The 14,777-nt window shown below is 41.7% G+C and overlaps 1 long non-coding RNA gene across 3 annotated transcripts in view; it reads left to right on the top strand.

Annotated features, from left to right (window-relative positions):
- LOC144246565 (uncharacterized) overlaps nt 1-14,777 on the top strand; it is a 538,094-nt gene that overhangs the window by 213,202 nt on the left and 310,115 nt on the right. For all 3 annotated transcript variants that reach the window (XR_014956250.1, XR_014956249.1, XR_014956251.1), the window contains one exon: nt 13,817-13,880. This is a non-coding gene — a long non-coding RNA (uncharacterized LOC144246565). The remainder of the gene's footprint in view (nt 1-13,816; nt 13,881-14,777) is intronic.

Below are 14,777 nucleotides of genomic sequence, written 5' to 3'. Positions count from 1 at the left end.
ACTGGGTGCTACCTTTTCTCCCTGCCTTCTCCAGACTCAGCTGGCAGAACTGTAGATTCCCAGAGCTACTTCTCCTTCAGGATCAGGAGGAGATTTAGGCAGTTGCCAGTTTGCCCCATGTCTATCCTATGATTACCCCAGCAGAACACATGCAGACCTACTTCCAAAAGCTACAGGAATGGTCCTTTTGGATCTTGAGAACTGTATTTTGCCTCTTTGATCTTTAATCTCACGCCGCTTGAGTTCTACTGCCTCCTTTAAGTGTGTGTACTGGCAGCCTGGCAGGTGAATGAATGGGGTCTGGGATAAATCCCTTCTGCTGTCCTTGAGATTCCTCTGTGGCAGGAAGGTTTCCTCCAGAAGGTTTCTCCCAGAGCTGATCTCCACTTTTTCAGAGTTATGCTTGCTGCTTACTTCTATGCCTAGTGCCTCAATCTTGCATCTTTAGGAATATCTTCCATAAGTGAAGGATTAATGTCTTTACCTGGGATCTGAGGAAGTCCAGTAGAGTTGCCCTCTGTGCTTGCTCTCAGCTGGTTCTGCTGCTTTCTCCCTTCCCTTTCCCATTCTTCACTATATGCCCCAAGGTAGATTGTGAATCAGATCCTTAAGTCTTCTCTTTTGGGGGCTGGAAGAAAGTCTCTGTAACCCTTACATACTCTTCCACTTCTTTTCCATGCAGCTGACACTACTTACTGCCATTTGCTGATCTTAAACAAACATTGAGATCCCAAGGCTTGGTTTCTCCAATTGTTCTGTTGTCTTTAAAGACTTTGTTCATCTCCCAGACAAGCATTTACAATTCCCATCTATGTAGTGTCAAGAGATGTATTTTATCCAGAAGGCTTTTCCCAGGCCTCTGGACTTTGCAGGGAGTCTGCCCTGAAGGCAAGCAGGAAGGTGAGGAAAGAGTAGCAGCCATAGCTGGTGTTCCAGGAATATAGCTGCTTTCAGAGTAAACTAGAACTGCAACAGCTAAAGGTAAAGGCAGGTGATAGTGACTCCTTGGCAATAAGGCAAAATTCCAAAATACTGCTTCCTGAGTGAGATTTTTGTGAAATTAATTTCCAGTTTCTGCAGTGATTTGATTTGAGTTTACAGCATTTCTTGATCTTCAGGTTGCTAATTTTGTATATATTACATTTTACTATACCTTGCAAATGTTACCCTTTCACATAAATTATTTGAATAGTGGTTAATTCCACTTGAAAGCAACGGGGATTTCACTTTTATCTTTCACATGTGGCAGTAAGGTTCTGTAAAGCACTTTTTGCACTCAATTACTTGAGCTAAATATCCAATAAATAATGCAGAGTTCCAGGCTAAGCATGAACTAGAGATGAAGTTTTCAATTAATAGAACAACTTGTCAGCTTTTCTCAGGAAGAAACAGCAATGGGAAAGTTGTTTGTAATATAATGGTAGAAACAATAGAATGAATTATTACTAATACCTGTAGCAACTTTTACAATATTTGTGGTACTTTTGTTTATAATATAGACTGAGCAATACCTTGAACTTCAGTAGGAGAGAACTGATTGAGGTTCATGTGTAACCAACTAAGACAAAATTGATGTGCTTGGATCTGTACAAGCTAGTTATAACTCAGGGCAAACAAGGAATAGCTTGTCCATAATGCTAAAGTTTGGAAGTGCATACTTTCCCTTCTTCATATGGAGAAAGAGACAGCAAAATTGAGGAAGCCTGTAGAATCTGGCTGTAGGAAACAGGATAGAGGAGATGCCATTGATGGGAAGCTTTGGGAGCACACTGAAGAAGATGGGAAGACTCAGGGACTATATGTCACAACACAGGGTTAATTTTGAGGTTTTTCATTGCTGATGCATAGCTGTTGTCTACTGATGTAGCAGTTTATAGGGAAGTGAAATGTAAAAACAGGATTGGTCTTCTACTGAGTGGGCATGCAGAGTCCCTCTGGAAGCATGACAAGCAGAGCAAGCATCAAATTAAATCCCATGAAGGTTTCCTAAATGTGCACAAGTTCTGCCTTTGCAGTCCTGGGTTTCCAAGCCTGCTATATAATCTCTCTGTGTATGTCTATGATGTGCATGTGTTTTCTTTTTACATATATATATATATATATATATATATAAATATAAAGTGTATCTATACATATATATGTAAAGTATTATATGCGTAAAGTATATGTACAGTAATGCACATGTAAAGTATTATATATATAACGTACTGTTTATATATATTTATATATGTATTACTATAAAGTGTGTATATATATATAGTATATATATACATGTACATATAAAATACTCTTTGGGAGTAAAAACTCAATGTTTCAGGTGTTGTTGTTTCTTTGAAAAGGAAATCAATAACCTAGTCCTGTATATCTTTGATGCAGTGTAATGCTCTCTGAGCAGAACAACCATAATAATTTAGAAATTGGCTGATTTGTTCAGAATTTTCAGCCTCTTTGCACTAGCAGTGAGTTTTCTTTCTTCCCTTTCTTTGCTTTTACTCGAGGTTTTTTAGTGTTTTCTCCATGCTTCTGCTTATCAGTATGTGTAAGTCCCAGCCAAAGTGCATCAAAATCCAAGGGAATTAACTCTTTTACTCTTATTGCTTGTGCTCTCAGGGAGGTTTTGTATTGATCCAGCTGTCTCCACAGATGTTACTTTCTCCTTCTGCATATACTGAATGGAGAGCAGCTGCTCCCTCTCCTCCCTGACCCCTTCCATGAGGATAATGGGCAGAAAACAGGGGTTAGATGAGAATGGAGAAGCTGCTCAATCTGCTGGGTGGGGCAGGAAATAAATCTCCACCAAAGACTCTCTGCAGTAGTGCAGAATGGCAAGAGCTGAGCTTGGGCTGTGATGGAAACATGTAAGTTTTCATTTGCAGCCTGTGGAAATCTTTTTACCAGATTGGGTGTTCGAGGGTGCCACTCTGGACCGACTGCTGCCGAATGGAGCTGACTGTGGTTGCTTTCCTGGAATGAATTCTTCTGTTCAGTTACTAAAGCACAGCACAGGGGCTTGCCCTGAGGCACTTCAGCTGTGTCCTGTTTGCAGCAAGCATCCCTTTCCCCTTCAGAGGATCAGAGGTACTTGGCTGCCAGGATTGCCATACAGGGAAGGGTATTTTCATCCTACTAAACCAAGTTAGAAAAACCAATAATCTCATTATTAATAAGCTAATCAATTTACCTCTTGGTGCAAAGTGTAGTCTTCATTGTGTAAGGACTAAAAAAATCTTTCTGGAAAAGAGAAGGGCGGAATGCAATGGTAAAACAGCTTAGTCAGAAGATGGATGAGGCAACAGTAGCTTGATATTGATCTCTGTCCTTGAATTAGATAGGCACTGGCTGATAAAATATCCCTATTTTTCTAGGTGTCATCACATATTTCCAAAATATCCTACTTACCTGCTGTCTGCTCAGCCTTGGAAGCGAGGCCTGTTCTGCCTCTTTATCGGGCAGTACAATGGAGATGTTAAACTAAACAAATGCAGCAGCTGAGGCTGCAGGCAAGTAAAAGGTTCTGTTTAACATATCGAGTTTCCTTTCAGGGAAATGTGCCTTTTCAGATGACATTGTCACAGCATTAAATACCACAGGTACCAATGATGCAGAAACGTCACACCATTGTGGCCCTGCTGCAATCTGATACATCTATTCTGAGAAAATTTGCACATGTGAATGCAAATGCAGCTCCTGGGCCAAAAGAGGAGAAAGGAGGAGGAAGAAGCCCCACTTCACTGTCACGTCTCATACAACTCTTTGCCACAACTTGGCTCCTTGGGTGCTGGCTATGCCTGCCAGAGCTGTCTCTAACCTCTGGCCTCCCAGCTCTTGAGTGGGGTGAGAGATTGCAGAGCCTCTGTACCTCATTTAGCACCCCATCTCTCAGGGTGAAGGGAAATTCAAAAAACCCTGTCCAGGAAAAAAATGGTGCCTCCATGTAACGTGTTTGAAATTCTCAGTGACACTGTTACCTAAGTAGCACAGCAAATAAATTGGCAACATTGCTGTAAGACAACCTGATAAACGAGACCCTACTTAAAATTCAAATTGTTGTAAATATGAACACAAAGGAAATTAGTTCTTTAGGATGTCTGTCTCTACTTCCTTGAGATCAATAATACATGGCCCATCACGGAGAGCATTTATCTGTGTTTGACCTTGCCTCTCCCCAAAAATGGTTCTGCATGTGCAGACAGGAAGTGTGAATGCGAGTTGACACACGTGGTCACTGTAAAGCAGATCCTTTATTTACTGTTCTGTCACTAAAGTGAAGTTGCCTTAATTTATGGATATCATTTTGTAGTACTTCTAATTTTAGTTGGTCGCAGAAAATCTTTATCTTCTGTAATTTCTCATTTTTTTGGCTTTTTAAGAAATGCTATTTCTGATTAGAATCATTTGTCAATGAAGCTAATAATTTGATTAACTTGGGCGGTTGGAAGGCTCCTTCAGGAATTCTAAGCCTAATCACTGTCTACACTCAGAACATTCTTTGTATTTAATAATACCACACTTGATAGGCAGTTTGTTTTCTGTATCAGCATGCCAAGATTGCAGGCCTTCATTCTTTAAGATGATATAGACAATCTCTTCTTTACTTCAATGCACCCTTGTCCCCTGGAAACACCATGGAACTATTCACTGCTGTGGCATGGGTTCCTCAGCACCTCAGTGTGTTGTAAGGAGCTTCAGTGGGATCTCAGTGGATGGTATCACATCACTAGCAATAGAAAATCACTGCCAGATGGTTGCCAGGTATTTAGCTAAATTATGCCCCACCTTCCTTTGATTCCTTAATGTATCTTGATACTGAGAGACCTCATAAAATTACTAAGTTTATATTTAAGTATTGTTACACTTTTCATTTGTTGGTAGGCACAGAGGGTAAAACATACCAGATTTGGCAATTTTATTTTAATATATTTTCTTTGGCTGTTTTAAGTGCTAACTCTTTACTAAGGAAAGAGCTGTTCCTTACAAGTCTAGGCAGAATGGAAGCTTAGCAGTAATTTAATATTTTCTTTTGATTTTTGTGCAAACCTTTAAATGGGTTTTCACTGCTTCCTGTGTGAATGTTCCCAAAAGTTTATTCCCAGTAGCATTAAGACTGTTGCTACCTTTCATTATTTATGGGCAGATAATTATTGCTTATCTGGTTATGAAATTAAACTGAGTTCAAAGCACAACAGTTTGGTTTCTTCTATTTAAAAGACATTCTCAGGTAACTTTTAAAATGCCCATTGCACAATCTATGCAGGTATAAAACTTGGTGGTGAAGTTCTTCAGCAGAAGTGAACAGAAGCTTCCTTTCCTTGGAAGCTTCTATAAAAAACTCCCCAGAAAACAGATCAATATCTATATTCCCATCTTTTTCTTATATCACTAGAGGTTGTGTTAAGAGTGAAAATTACTTCTGAAAGTAAACATTTCAAAATTCACAGCCTAGCATTTTATACCTGGAAATAACTTTTTAGACAATTATATTAATAAATGACCCCTTACTTTTGCCTTTACTGCTCTTTTTTTAAATTATACTGCACATGGAAGTTTGGTCTTCTTTATTTTTTGGATTGCCACAAGTGATGGGTTACAACGATGGATATTCTCTCCAATGGAAATTCTTTATGTTAGTTTCCTCAGCAAACCTGTATGTCAACAAACTGACTGGGAAAGGTGCTGTGCTTTCCTTCCTGGTTTGCTAATAGTTTGCATGACCAAATTCCTTTTTCAGGGCAAGAAATTTCCCAGTGGGAGTATATTCTTCTACCTCTTACCAGGTAGAAGTGATATTTTTAATTTTTCTATAATAATTTACACTAGCACATGCATTGCAGATGTTAGAAATCTCTCTGGTAGGGCCATGGCTTTGCCCTACCCCAGAGGCATTCCAGGTGTTCCTTAAATTACTTTTCTCCAAATTCCAGAGGTTTTTTAGTTTTGAAATATATTCTGTCTTAATTTTTCTTTTAAAGACCAGTCCATTCTCTTGCATTGTTTGCACAGTACCACAACCAATGGACATTGGACTTTTCCTACCACTTGCATCTTAATTAAATACTAGGAATTTATGAAGGATGAGGTTTTTATCCAGTGAAATTATTCAAACTGTTGATGGTGATTATTTATGAAGCCACCTTTGAATTAATCTGACTTTATCAGCATCAACAATTGTTTTTGTAATAAAAAAATATTAACTCCTGCTCATATAAATAAATTTTTAAAAGACACTTATTTGGAAATCTGTGATATAGGAGAAAATGTTCTTACATGAAACCTTTTCTGATAAATAGGTATGTGCTACTTCTGTTCTGATAACAATTTCCCTCAGCTGCTGATTCCGATTTGCAAAGGCTTGATGCAGCACTGGAGGCTATGAAATTATTTTGTCTTACAACAAATTATTCAGAAACTTTGTATTAGATGGAAGACATCCAAGTCTATTCTGGGCTGTTTGAGTCTCTTCTGTGAGCTTCTTGTATGTTAGAGCTGTGAGGAAATAAACTCCTTTCCTTAGCAATAGCTTCTGCCTACACTGAATTTCTCAGTGTGACTCCATGGGTACTTCTTGGCAGGGGGAATGCACCTACATGGGACAGGAGAGCACCTTAAGGTGTTGTCTCTTCTCCTTCTCTTCCTCATGCTGGTCAGGATTCATGAAGTGGCACAGCACAGACATCAGTCCCTCATATTTCCTGTGCTGGACTGTTGCAGTATTCTCATGCTCTAGTTCCTTCAACGAAATCAACCTTTCAAACCTATGCTTCTTACAGTGGCCATACCTAATCTTGACCTGCTGTTGCCAGGGCTTCCATTACTGTGGAAAGGACCATGCCCACCAGGAATATTGTGTTTGCCAGAGATTGGTGCCTTTGTGATGGAAGGTGCAGTGGAGCCTGTGTAGGCTGGGCAGACAGAGCTTCCTGCGCTGGAGGCTGCTCTAGTCCAGCCCATGGCAAAAGAAAAAGCTGGCCTGGCAGATCCCAGCCAGCTCCTTGCTAGTTTGGAAACTGCTGGACCAGCCAGCTGGCTGGGGTAGTCAAAAAGTTTTTGTTGGGTTCCCCCAAGACATCTTTTTGGTCCTCAGACTATGAAGCCAAGTACAAAACTACTTAGATTAGTTGATTTGCAGCAGAATCTTGTTCAGTTACTGGGGCTTACTCCTTGGCAGAAGCTTCCTCAGTTTTGATCAAGTTAGCTAAGCTGAAGGCAAGATATTTAGGCTATTTCTGAGTGTCTGTGGCATGTTCTGAGCATTTTCTGGTGTTTCATCCTGGATTTATGGAGACTGCACTAATGCATTGAATGGCTTAGGGTAAGATTGCCCCCATCCTGACCCAGTGGTCCAGTGTGGAAATGAGCCTGGCTCATGACTCAAGCAGTGTGACACTCAGTGTTAGCTGAGCGTTACGTTGGGATGACAGCAGTTGAGATTTTCCCTGTTTCAGTGTGACTGGTCACCTTCTGAATTCAGAGCAAGTCTCCTGGGCCAGTGAGCTGAAAGGCAGCTGGGATGTACTTCCTGTGCAGAGACCTGTCCCTGTTTCCTTACTGTGACTGCTCCAGGATAGCATCTGCTTCATTGACAGCCTCAAATATGGGACACCACCTGCCTTTGATCTAGACATTGTGATGAGCATTCTTACCTGATTTTCATTCATTCTGTTCTTTTTCCTGGGACAAGAGAGGGGCTCAGAAAGTCTTCTGCAGCAAAGATGTTCTTCCCCAAGAAAGGTAAGCAGGTCTGCTAGTTCAGTGAAGCTCGTGTGCAGCCAGAATCCGTGCTGTGGAACTGTCACTGTCATTCTGGATGGCCTTACTCTCCCTGGCTATGGCTTTTTGAGCTGATCCAGTGCTGTTTCTTGGCCAGTGTTATACCCCAGCCCATTAGATCACCACTCCATGCTCCATGCTGTAATCCCTGCAACCTTCTGTCTTCAGCTGGGCACGTATTGCTGAGCAGTGGCATCGTAAGTTTTGTGAGCATGTGAGTGACACTCTTTGGTTTGGGTCTGTCCAGTTCCCTCATCTAGAGACCAGAAATGCCTGTGACTTTAGACTAGAAAATACGGGAGCAGATCCAGAAAGGTGATTGAGGTCATGGACAACTGAGACCAACCCACAGGGGGTTTTGCACCAAAACAAAACTCATAGAGCACACAAAGTTTCAGATCCACACTAAGGCATTAAAATATGTGAGAAGATTTTCTTTTTTCAATTGGTGACAATCTTTTCCTACTCCTTGCATGAACAACAGTTGCACAACTTCTCAAAATTTAGGTCAGCTCTTTAGGTTTTGCAATACCAATGGGAACAATAACAGGGCTGCAGGCTGGGGACGGTGTGGCTGGACAGTGCCCAGGCAGAAAGGGACCTGGGGGCACTGGTCCACAGCCGGCTGAACATGGGCCAGCAGTGTGCCCTGGTGGCCAGGAAGGCCAGTGGCTCCTGGCCTGGATCAGGAATGGTGTGGCCAGCAGGAGCAGGGAGCTCATTCTGCCCCTGCACTCAGCCCTGGTGAGGGCACACCTCGAGTGCTGTGTCCAGCTCTGGGTTCTCAGTTTGGGAAGGACGTTGAGACGCTGGAGCGCGTCCAGAGGAGGCACCGAGGCTGGAGAGGGGCTGGGAACACAAACCCTGTGAGGAACGGCTGAGGGAGCTGGGGGTGCTCAGCCTGGAGAAAAGGGGACTCAGAGGTGACCTTGTCACTCTCTACAACTCCCTGAAAGGTGGCTGTGCCCAGGTGGGCTTGGTCTCTTTCTCCAGGCAGCACTGACAGAACAAGAGGACACAGTTTTAAGCTGCACCAGGGGAAGTTTAGGCTAGATACTAGAAAAGAATCCTTCACAGAAAGTGTGGTTTGGCACTGGAATCGTCTGCCCAGAGAGGTGGTGGTGTCCCTGTTCCTGGATGTATTTAAAAAAACAATTGATGACGCGTTTAGTGCCATGGTTTAGGTGATAAAAATATGTTAGGTTATAGGTTGACTTGATGATCTCAAAGATCTTTTCCAACCTAGCTTATTCTGTGATTCTGTGATTTTGCCTTTTTAATTTTTTAAAAATCTTCGCTTATGGTTTTTTAAATTTATTTTTCCATAACTAGTGGGGTTTCAGTGGCATGTTCTATAGCTTCCTTGATGTCCCTTGTTTAGGGGACAATTCAAAGAGGAGGAAAGTGGGAATGCCTCTACTGTTTCATTTACTGACCACTGTTATAGGGAACTGAAAAATGAGAATGGGTACCTGCAATACAAAGAGCAAATCAGAATACTAACAGAAACAACCAGCTCTTATTACATTAAGTAATTATCATTCACTCCAGCACTTGCACAGTGAATGCAAAATAAATCCATCTTTGACATCTCATCAGTGTTGCTGCATAGACAATTTGTCAGATTATTAAAAATACTGCTACCTGCAAGCTGGCATTAGAGTATCCCCAGAGAGAGGGTTAATGCTTAATCAAATGCTGTCACATTAGAGAAGATCTCTATTAATCAGTAATGAAATGGTTTATAGAATTGATTGGTTGTTTTTAACCTTTTTTTTTTTTTAATGGTAAATAAAACACCATATACTATATTGTTACACTAATTTACTGCAGTTCTGCCAGTAGAACTGAACAGGATTAGCAATGCCATGTTGGGAATTAGTAAATGCATTATTGTAACTGGTTTCCATTGCTCCAGAAGGAAGAGGCCCACATCACTAATTCCAGTAATTTCTAAAGTCTGAAATGCTGGGAGTGGAATGCAAAGGAATCTTCCTGTGTAGATGCTCTGAGTTGTACTTCCTTTCCCAGAAAGCTCTAAGAATTCACAGATTATCAGACAGTTCCATACAAGACCAACCTCCAACCCTCAAATCCTCCAGTGTTCCTTAGCACCACTGAAATGACTAGGAACCCCTTCAATCTTTCACCTCAATTTAATGCCAAATGAAAGTCTCTCAAAAGTTCAAATTTCTTCTGTAGCCTCTTCCTGATCTGGGCACATCCAGATGTCTCTGGAAGATAGCAAGGATGGAAGGTTTGGTACATTATTGGGAGAATTGTGTTTGCTGGGACCAGGACAGGGGTTTGGAGCAGATCCATGCTAGTGGCTGGTGTGGGAGCCCCACAGAGGAGCTGTCTCCTTCGTGCCTGTGGGATGTGCTTGTGATTCACCAGCTCCTCTTGTGACACAATAATTCAGCATGGTATTTTGTTTGAGACTGGCAAGCACAGCTGGGATTCAGCAATCCTGGAGAATCCTACGAAACAAATACTTTTGTGCACACAGTGGTTGGCTTGGTTCTGCTCTCACAAATCAACCTGAGGGACTCCTGTAATGTCAAGAAGTGTAGTAAGACAGAATTAAATCATAACTGCATAGATTATGCTCAGTTCCTTATGGGAATTACACTGGCAGTTGTGCAGTTAATGAAGAAAGATGAGCTGTCATGGGACCCCTGGGGCAGGAGGGAGCCACAGTCCATGGAAAACCTGCAGGAATGGGAGCTAGAAAAGACAATAGTGAAGAAAGGACTGATGGCTTGAAAAAGCTAATCTTGAAAGGTTGTTTGGGAAAGCACAAAACTCTACAGAAGCTGTTGCTGTTCCTCATACTGGGGACATACCTTGGGTGTTGCAGTTCAGAACTTGCAAACAACTAAGGCTTCATATGAAAGTGTGATGTTTCATGGCTTCATTTCCATAGCCAGGAAACAAACTCCTGACACATCATTTTGCCTAGATGTCTGTTGTCACAATGAAAGACAAGATCTACACTATGAGAAATCCAAGAAAAGTTAATTTGTGGAATGAAGTCTGTGTGTACAAAGAGAGATGTGTGTCTAAGCCAGGCTACATGTATATAAAATATCATCTGTGTGCTTATACAAATCTGATTTCACCATTTTCTACAGCTTTTATCTAAATTGGAATTTGCTTGTATTTTCCTTTGCCATAAAGATCAAGCTGTAGTTTGTTTGGCCATACAGATTCTTCAACACAGGGACTGGTAGTATCCCTGTATGCTTCACAGAAATATCTCCCTGCTTCTCTACATGATGCAGATTATCAAGTTTGGTAAAGTTTCTTGGAAATCATTGAGTTTAGCTGTGCCTTGCAACCATATTTGGTGTTTGGTGTTTCCTGACTACCTCTCTGCAATAAATCACCCCAGTTTGTGCACTTGCCAGCATGTGGCTCCCCTCCCTCTGTTTTCTTTAACAGAGTGAAATGTGGTTGGGTTTTTTTTTCTGGATACAGGGTGATCCTTTCATCTGCACTGTTTGTGGTGAAATTCGCTTTTCACTAAAATCTAGCTGTTTTTACAAGAATAATTATTCCTTCCTTAGATTCCCAGTAAACCTTTAGTTAGCTACAAATGAAAGTGTTGAGGTGAGCACTGCCCAGGAATGCATGGGAAGCATGGCACTGAACATGTGCAGGAGACCAAGTATGCTCAGTTTAAAATTCCTCATTGATGTTTCTTAGGGAAATGGAAGAAAAGAAGAACAAAGATTTCATGAGATTTATTTCCTAGCCAGCTTTACTGCTATTTCTGTACTTCCAGAAGTAATTGGAATTTGGCTCAGCAGTAGGAATTAAGTTCTGGTTGCAGAGACAAAATTCCGACCTGAAATGAGTATACCATAAAAAGCTTGATGGGATAATGTAATTGATTGTGTTAAAAGTCTCATAACTTTTGGGTTAAGAGTATATATGCACCCCCATAACACAAGCCTTTTACCCTCATTCATGCTTGGGTAAGGGAAGCTGGGGACTATGGGGACTACGTCTTGCAAGGGATTCCTTTTTTTTGTTGTTTGCTTGTTTGTTTTTTGTTTTGTTTTTTTCCCAGATGGCCTTGTTCGGCCATAGCATAGAATCCCAGAATCCCAAACTGGTTTGGGTGGAAAGGGACCTTAAAACCCATCTAGTCCCACCCCCTGCCATGGGCAGGGACACCTTCCACGATCCCAGGGTGCTCCATGCCCCAGTGTTCAACCTGGCTTTGGGCACTGCCAGGGATCCAGGGGCACCCTGTGCCAGGGCCTGCCCACCCTCCCAGGGAGCAATTCCTAATTCTCAATATCCCATCCATCCCTGCCCTCTGGCAGTGGGAGCCATTCCCTGTGTCCTGTCCCTCCATCCCTTGTCCCCAGTCCCTCTCCAGCTCTCCTGGAGCCCCTTTAGGCTCTGAGCTCTCCCTGGAGCTTCTCCTCTCCAGGGGAGCACCCCCAGCTCTCCCAGCCTGGCTCCAGAGCAGAGGGGCTCCAAGGCTTGAAGCAGCTCCGTGGCCTCCTCTGGACTCACTCCCACAGCTCCATGTCCTTCCACTGCTGAGGACCCTGCACCTGGGTGCTGTATGCACTCCCAAAATCCATTTCATGTTTTGATTTAGAAATTTTTTTAAAATAACTGTTTTTAGAACTATTAAAAAGTTGTTCTAATTAATAGAAAGGGGGGACTTGTAGGCAAAACTCCACCAAAAATCCCTTTTTCTGCAATTTTTTATTTCTTTCTTAATCCAACTGCAAGTAAGTTATGTCATTGAACAAGATTGCTACCTTAAATATAATTTTTGTAGAAACACCTAATTGATCTATGATGTAAGCTGGCCTCTAACATTTTATCAGCATTTAATGAAAAAATAGTTGTAGGTTTTTGTGATGTGAGGAGTAAATTAATAAAACATGTCTCTTCAGTCCAAAATAGCAATTAATTTGAATTAAAACATTGCATATAAACACTTTCCACACTGATGCTTTCTATGGTCTGTTATTAGGGCATTTTGAGACTAAAATAATGAATTGTGCCTTCTTCTTTAGCTGTGATGAATGTCAAAATAATTACCTACAAATTATTTTACTATTTAATTTAATGAAAATCAGATTTTTTTATTTTTACCAAGAAAAAGCAAACTTTCATCATTTAATTTCCTGCAGTACACAGATTTTGGTTTTCAGCATCTCTGCTCACTAGGCCTTACATTTATGAACTTGTCAAGTTAGAGAAGCTGTTATTTATCCTTCCCAAAGTCTGGATCTGGATCAAGGTGCCCGCTCCTGATTCATGGTTAGAGACTGACTTTCATGGGAATTTGATTAGTCTGTGTGTGAAACCCATTTTCCCAGCTGTGAATCTGCTGGTTGAGCTAAAGCCTGTCCTGAGTCACCTGCTGCTGGTTCTGGGGCTTGAGGCAGTGACCAGGTAACAGTTCTGATATTTCTGAATAAAAGGGCATAAATGCATTTCCTTCACAAAATCCTGAGAGTTGGGGACTATTCCTTTTTATTCTCACAGAGTATAGGAATGTCTCGTTTTTGACTGGGGCTTATGCCAATATAAGAAAGATCAAGATTTGTGGTGGCCAAGGTGGAAATCAACTGAAATTACTATTTAAGAAAGCAAAGCAAAAATCCTACATTTGGAAAGAATTTATGATCCTCGACAGTTGAATTTTAAGAGACATGAACTACAGTTTTGTTTGAGCCAGAAAAGCGAAGCAACATGAGAGCACATTTCAACATCTATTTTCTACACTGATCTAAGTGAAAAGTGCTGATTGCCATGTTTGTTCCAAGCAGGGATGTGCCACAGTTGCCTTAAATTTTCTTGCAAACAATGAATTGCTACTGATGGCATTGCTGGTACTACTACAGCTATTACCATATATTTAGACAAGCTCATTATCAGCATTATGGATGTTAACACTCAGTAAGAGCTATCAGCCTACCCAAGGAACAAAGAGAAATAGTTAAGCACACAGGAATTATTTTTATGGAGAGTAGTTTTAAAAAGCAGTCATGCATATTGCACTGTTTCCATGCAGCTCCTGAGCCAGCGGGATGGAGCCACATCAGAAGAGTGTATTTGCCTATATGGGATAATTGCAGGTAAGAAAAAAGTAACTATGAAAGGAAATGGTTCATTTTAGTGTCTTATCTCTGATCAGTTCTTGCTACTGGATTCTGTCCATATATTTAAAATGCCTTAAGTTCATCACATAAGGTACAATTTATGCCTTAAAAAAGTTCTCAGCTGTCACTGAGAAGTGGGTGAGCAGTGAAGGGAAGATTTTCCTGTTTGGCAGCAGCAGAGCTACATCTGTTTTAAGGCTGCCACAGAGCTCGTGTGTGTGGAGCTGCAGCTGGAGACCAGATGGGAAAGGTTTGAATTCAGGGATTTCCACCTTTGTAGGGGAACATCTCTGTGGGCATCAAGATGTGGTCACCCAGCTTGATCTACAAAAACCATGGCTGGGTTTTGTAGTCAAACACTCGGCCAGGGAACAGAAAGGAGGGATCTATCCCCATGAGAATCTTTGTGTGTTTGGGGATACCTTTACATAAATATGTCCTGGTTTAAACTTTTCACTCTGTGTGAATGTGCCCCTTTTTTCCTTTGGAGCACACCTGAGCCATTGAGCTGTACATTGTACCTCTCTGAGTTCTTCAGCAGTTTCTGAATTTGGTGAGAGATGTCATTAAAAGACAACCAACCTCAAATATCTGAAGCTAGTGGACTGATAACATGCCTAAGGTGGAGTATGGAGCCCAGGCAGCACCCGTGGGAGCTCCTTGCTCTGGAGGGTCATGAAGCCATCCTGCCAAGGGCCTGGTGCTGCCAGGCACAAAGCCAGCTCTGACTGTCTGTGTCACCTCTGTGCCAGCCCGTGTCCTTGTGCTGGAGGGAACTGAGTCAGCTTTCTCTCTGTTTTGGTAACTTGGCTCCTAGCCCACCCTGCCTGGCTGCTGTGGCAGCGGTGCCGGCTCAGCCCTGAGCTCGTGGTG

The sequence above is a fragment of the Lonchura striata genome, chromosome 6 (genome assembly GCF_050655825.1).
Source record: "Lonchura striata isolate lonStrDom1 chromosome 6, ASM5065582v1, whole genome shotgun sequence".
NCBI classification, from domain to species: Eukaryota; Metazoa; Chordata; class Aves; order Passeriformes; family Estrildidae; genus Lonchura; species Lonchura striata.
The sequence above is the reverse complement of the archived record's forward strand: the minus strand, read 5'-3'. Positions and strand labels throughout refer to the sequence as shown.